At 37.1% G+C, this 6000-nt stretch overlaps 1 protein-coding gene and 1 non-coding gene across 2 annotated transcripts in view; one reads left to right on the plus strand and one right to left on the minus strand.

Moving 5' to 3' along the window:
• LOC107487343 (heavy metal-associated isoprenylated plant protein 27-like) overlaps window positions 1-6000 on the minus strand; it is a 43232-nt gene that overhangs the window by 14779 nt on the left and 22453 nt on the right. The window lies entirely within an intron of this gene.
• On the plus strand, window positions 210-318 carry LOC127747857 (small nucleolar RNA R71). Its single transcript, XR_008009804.1, has one exon. It is a non-coding gene; the product is annotated as a small nucleolar RNA R71 (small nucleolar RNA).

Below are 6000 nucleotides of genomic sequence, written 5' to 3' on the forward strand. Positions count from 1 at the left end.
AAGAACTCCCTTCCTTTGAGGTGTCCCATTACTCACAGGATTTCTCTCAGAAGTGTACATGAATTGGTTGTTAGCAACCATGTCAATAAGTTCTTGAGCTTCTGCAGGCGTTTTCTTTAGGTGTATGGATTCACCTGCAGAAGTATCCAATGACATTTTAGCTAAGTCAGATAGACTATCATAGAAGATATCCAGGATAGTCCATTCTGAAAGCATGTCAGTAGGACACTTTTTGGTCAGTCCTTTATATCTCTCCCAAGCTTCATAGAGGGATTCACCTTCTTTCTGTCTGAAGGTCTGAACGTCCACTCTAATTTTACTAAGCTTTTGAGGATGAAAGAACTTGGCTAAGAAAGCCTTGACCAGCTTATCCCATGAGTTCAGGCTATCCTTAGGTTGAGAGTCCAACCAGAGTCTAGCTCTGTCTCTTACAGCAAAAGGGAAAAGCATGAGCCTGTAGACTTCAGGATCTACTCCATTAGTCTTTACAGTATCACATATCTGCAAGAATTCAGTTAAGAACTGAAAAGGATCTTCAGATGGAAGTCCATGAAACTTGCAGTTTTATTGCATCAGAGAAACTAGCTGAGGTTTCAGCTCAAAATTGTTTGCTCCAATGGTTGGGATGGAGATGCTTCTTCCATGTAAACTGGAATTTGGTGCAGTAAAGTCACCAAGCATTCTCCTTGCATTGTTGTTGGGTTCGGCTGCCATCTCCTTTACTTGTTCGAAATTTTCAATCAAGTTGTCTCTGGATTGTTGTAATTTAGCTTCTCTTAGTTTCTTCTTCAGAGTCCTTTCAGGTTCTAGATCAGCTTCAACAAGAATGCCTTTTTCCTTGTTCCTGCTCATAAGAGAGAGAAGAAAACAAGAAAATAAGAGGAATCCTCTATGTCACAGTAAAGAGGTTCCTTATCGTTAGTAGAAGAAAAGAAGAGAAAAATCTGAACTCAGAAAGAGAGAGAGAGGGTTCGGATTTTTGGTGGGTGAGGGGGAGATGTTAGTAGATGAATAAATAAAAAGAAGGAGATGAGAGAGAAGGAGGATTTTCGAAAACAATTTTTGAAAAAGAGTTAGTGATTTTCGAAAACAGTTTTTGAAAAAGGTTAGTAATTTTCGAAAATTAAAAATTAAAATAATTAATTAATTAAAAAAAAGAAATTTTTGAAAAGGAGGGAGATATTTTCGAAAATTAGAGAGAGAGAGAGAGTTAGTTAGGTAGTTTTGAAAAAGATAAGAAACAAACAAAAAGTTAGTTAGTTAGTTGAACCAAATTTTGAAAACCAATTTTGAAAAGATAAGAAGATAAGAAGTTAGAAAAGATATTTTGAAATCATATTTTTGAAAAAGGTAAGATAAGAAGATATTTTTGAAAAGATATGATTGAAATTGGTTTTGAAAAAGATAGGATTTTTAAAATCACAATTAATGACTTGATTCACAAGAAATCATAAAAAATGATTCTAGAACTTAAAGTTTGAATCTTTCTTAACAAGCAAGTAATAAACTTCAAATTTTTGAATCAAAACATTAATTGTTATTGTTATTTTCGAAAATTATGTGATAAAGATAAGAAAAATATTTTTGAAAAATATTTTTAGAATTTTCGAAAATAACTAAGAAGAATGAAAAAGATTTGATTTTTGAAAAAGATTTTGAAAAAGATGAGATTTTCAAATTGAAAATTTGATTTGACTCATAAGAAACAACTAGATTTTTAAAATTTTTGAAAAAGTCAACTCAAATTTTTGAATTTGATGAGAGAAAAAGGAGAAGATATATTTTTTTTTATTTTTGAATTTTTATGAAAAACATGAAAATGATGCAATGCATGAGATTTTTAGATCAAAACAATGGATGCATGCAAGAATGCTATGAATGTCAAGATGAACACCAAGAATACTTTGAAGATCATGATGAACATCAAGAACATAATTTTGAAAAATTTTTGATGCAAAGAAAACATGTAAGACACCAAACTTAGAAATCTTTCATGTTTAGACTCTAATAAACGAAAAATGCACATGTAAAACAACAAAAGATGCAAAACAAGAAAAATATCAAGATCAAACAAGAAGACTTACCAAGAACAACTTGAAGATCATGAAGAACACTATGAATGCATGATATTTTCGAAAAATGCAAGATGCATATGCAATTGACACCAAACTTAAAACTTGACTCAAGACTCAAACAAGAAACACAAAAATATTTTTGATTTTTATGATTTTCTAATTTTTTTGGTATTTTTCGAAAATTAATTGAAAAAGGAAAATAAGGATTCCAAAACTTTTAATATGAATTCCAGGAATCTTGCATTCTTAGTCTGAAGCTTCAGTCCAGGAATTAGACATGGCTCACTAGCCAGCCAAGCTTTTAATGAAAGCTTCGGTCCAAAACACTAGACATGGCCAATGGCCAGCCAAGCTTCAGCAGGTGATTCAGGAACAGCAGCAGGTGGATTAGCAACAACTAGCTTGCTCTTGATAACAAATTGCAAGTCTCAGTCCAAATAAATTTAGACATGGCTTTACAGCCAGCCAGGCTTCACATGCTTCATGAAACACTAGAATTCATTCTTAAAAATTTTGAATAAAATTTTGAAAACATTTTTTTATTTTTTTTTCGAAAACAGATGAGAAAATTTTGAAAGTATTTTTGAAAAATTTTTGAAAAGAAAACGAAAAGAAAATTACCTAATCTGAGCAACAAGATGAACCGTCAGTTGTCCAAACTCGAACAATCCCCGGCAACGACGCCAAAAACTTGGTACGCGGAATCGTGATTACACTTTAATTATATAAAATTCATTGCTCTTTCTTCCCTGGCAATGGTACCAAAAACATGATGCCAATACCATGGTTCACAATTCCGTGTAACTGACCAGCAAGTGCACTAGGTCGTCCAAGTAATACCTTACGTGAGTAAGGGTCAAATCCCACGGAGATTGTTGGTATGAAGCAAGCTATGGTCATCTTGTAAATCTCAGTCACGCAGATATAAAATGATAATGGGGTTTTCGAATAATAAATAAAGTAAAGGATAGAGACACTTATGTAATTCATTGGTGGGAATTTCAGATAAGCGTATAGAGATGCTTTCGTTCCTCTGAACCTCTGCTTTCCTGCTGTCTTCATCCAATCAGTCTTACTCCTTTCCATGGCAAGCTTTATGTAATGCATCACCATTGTCAATAGCTACTTTCGGTCATCTCTCGGGAAAATGATCCAATGCCCTGTCACGGCACGGCTAATCATCTGGAGGCATCACTTTTGTCAATGGTTGCATCATATCCTCTCAGTGAAAACTACGCTTACGCGCTTTGTCACAGCACAGCTAATCACTGGTTGGTTTCCGCTCCTACCGGAATAGAATCCCTTGATTCTTTTGCGTCTGTCACTAACGCCCAGCACTCGCGAGTTTGAAGCTTGTCACAGTCATTCGATCATCGGATCCTACTCGGAATACCACAGACAAGGTTTAGACTTTCTGGACCCTCATGAATGCCACCATCAATTCTAGCTTATACCACGAAAATTCTGATTAAGAGATCTAAGAGATATTCATTCTGCCTTGTTTGCATGTAGAATGGAAGTGTTTGTCAGGCACGCGTTCCTAAGGGAGAAAGCGATGAGCGTCACATAATCATCACCTTCATCATGTTCTTGGGTGCGAATGGATATCTTAGAAGCGGAATAAGTTGAATTGAATAGAAAAACAGTAGTACTTTGCATTAATCTTTGAGGAACAGCAGAGCTCCACACCTTAATCTATGGAGTGTAGAAACTCTACCGTTGAAAATACATAAGTGAAAGGTTCAGACATGGCCGAGATGGCCAGCCCTCCTGATCTAAGAACAATGCGTCTAAAGATGGGTCAAAAGACTAATTCCCAGATGATCTAAATACAATAGTAAAAAGTTCTATTTATACTAAACTAGTTACTAGGGTTTACAGAAGTAAGTAATTGATGCATAAATCCATTTCTGGGGCCCACTTGGTGTGTGCTTGGGATGAGCTGAAGCTTTCCACGTGCAGAGGCTCTTTTGGGCGTTCAACGCCAGTTTTGGATCCTTTTCTGGCGTTGAACGCTGGTTTTGGATCCTTTTCTGGCGCTGGACGCCAGAATTGGGCAGAGGACTGGCGTTGAACGCCAATTTACATCGTCTATCATCGAGTAAAGTATGAACTATTATATATAGTTGGAAAGCTCTGGAAGTCTACTTTCCAACGCAATTGGAAGCGCGCCATTCTGAGTTCTGTAGCTCCAGAAAATCTATTTTGAGTACAGGGAGGTCAGAATTCAACAGCATCAGCAGTCCTTCTTCAACCTCTGAATTTGATTTTTGCTCAAGTCCCTCAATTTCAGCCAGAAAGTATCTGAAATCACAGAAAAACACACAAACTCATAGTAAAGTCTAGAAATGTGAACTTAACATAAAAACCAATGAAAACATCCCTAAAAGTAACTAGATTCTACTAGAAACATATTAAAAATAATGCCCAAAAGCGTATAAATTATCCGCTCATCAATAAGTACTTTTTTTGTCCCCAACGTCTGGGGTCAAAATCAATTTCATCCTCAACCTTTTTTCCTTATTAAAATCATCCTCAACATTACAAAACGTTATAAAATCATCCTTTTGTCCATAAACAATATTTTTTGGACAATTTTACCCTTTTACAAAAATAAAAAATATTAAAACCAATATTAAAAAACAAAAGAAACCCTCTCCATCCCTGGCGTATCTCTCACTCTCTTTCGGTCTTTCTCTTCTCTCCCTTTTCCGCCACCCCACCACCGCTGCCTCCATCTCCTTCTCCATCTTCTTCTCCCTTTCCATCACCACTTCTCTCTCTCTCTCTTCACCACCACCACCACCACTTCCACCACCTCCACCACCATACCACCACTACCCTTAACTCTAACACCAATCCTGCTAACTCTTCATCCATTAAAATTAATATCTGAATGGTTGAACAATATCACCCAATCGGTGAACAAAATCAACACCCCCACACCAACATCAATTGAATGTTCAATGCAATACCCGAACAGAGAAACAAAACCCCCACAAAATCAGCACCAAAAATAATTTTAAAACTGCAACCCAAACAAAAATGAAGAAATCCATAATTTAAAACAGAATTGTAAGGGGGTTTGTTCCTGCTTTCGCATTAAGTCAAACACCTGCAAAACAACTCCGATATCTCTTCCCTGTTCCCTCTCCATCCCGTTTCTCCTACTCTCTTCGAATTCTCCCTTCCCCATATCCCAATTCTTCTTCTCAGCTTAAACAAAAAACCTTTTCCCTTCAACCAATTCAGCAACAACAATCGCAAAATAAATTTCAAGGGTTAAGTACTTTGGATTTAGCAACAACAAATTCAGCATTTTTAGCCAATTCAACAACAACAACCATAACATAAATCAACAGAAACTTTAGATTTAACAATTCAACAATCATCATCAGTTGCAACTTCAGATCAAAATCAGCAATAATAGAAATTTTTTATGTTCTTCAAAAAAAAAAAAAGAAGCACGAAAAGAGGAAGGAAGTGACAAAAATAAAAAAATTCCTCCTACTGCTGCTGGCGCTGGCGCTGTCGCAGCTGTGGGTGATAGAGCTCGACGCTGACAAGAAGAGCTTTCTCTACAGACCTGAACTTGATCTGGCCAACGGCCCGTGTGATTTTGCGCGTGGTTGAAGAGGATGCGATTGCATGTGAAGATCCCGTTGACCTCGCGGTGGCGGAGATGTGGGAGCGCATGACCTCTAGAAGGCAGAGGGACAGGGCTCAAAATTTCAATCTTGGTGACCTAGCTGTTGTTGCTGATTCTACAGTGGTTGTGGCTGTGGTTGCTCTCTTTGAGAGAGAATCCAGTCGCCGTTAATCCACTCATGTGGTGAGGCCCAAGCCTGCCGGTGATCTCGCCGGACCCCCAACCATCGTTGTCGAAGGCATCAACTGCCTGATAGAGAGATAACTTGCCATCGGA

This window comes from Arachis duranensis, chromosome 5 (assembly GCF_000817695.3).
Source record: "Arachis duranensis cultivar V14167 chromosome 5, aradu.V14167.gnm2.J7QH, whole genome shotgun sequence".
NCBI lineage: Eukaryota > Viridiplantae > Streptophyta > Magnoliopsida > Fabales > Fabaceae > Arachis > Arachis duranensis.